The sequence below is a fragment of the Rhincodon typus genome, chromosome 10, assembly GCF_021869965.1.
Source record: "Rhincodon typus isolate 14 chromosome 10, sRhiTyp1.1, whole genome shotgun sequence".
Taxonomy (NCBI): domain Eukaryota; kingdom Metazoa; phylum Chordata; class Chondrichthyes; order Orectolobiformes; family Rhincodontidae; genus Rhincodon; species Rhincodon typus.
Window position 1 is genome coordinate 84,771 of NC_063341.1, and position 355 is coordinate 85,125.

A 355-nucleotide genomic window follows, 5' to 3' on the forward strand; every position below is an offset into this window, starting at 1 on the left:
CACAGGTCTATAGTTCCCAGGATTCTCCCTGCATCCCTCCTTAAACAAACACATAACATTAGACACTCTCCGGTCATCCAGCACCTCACTCATATTTATAGATAAAACAAATATTTCTGCGAAGGAGCCCCACAATTTCCTCCTTTACTTCCCAAAATATCCTGGGATACACCAGATCAGGTGCCGGAGATTTATCGACCTTTATATTTTATAAGGCTTCCAGCACTTCCTCTCCTGCAATATGAGCTGTTTTCAAAACATCAATATTTATTTCTCGGAGGTCTTTCACCTCCTTCGGTCCAACTTGTCCATGCTGGCCAGCTTTCCTAAACTGAACTAGTCCCACTTGCTTGCA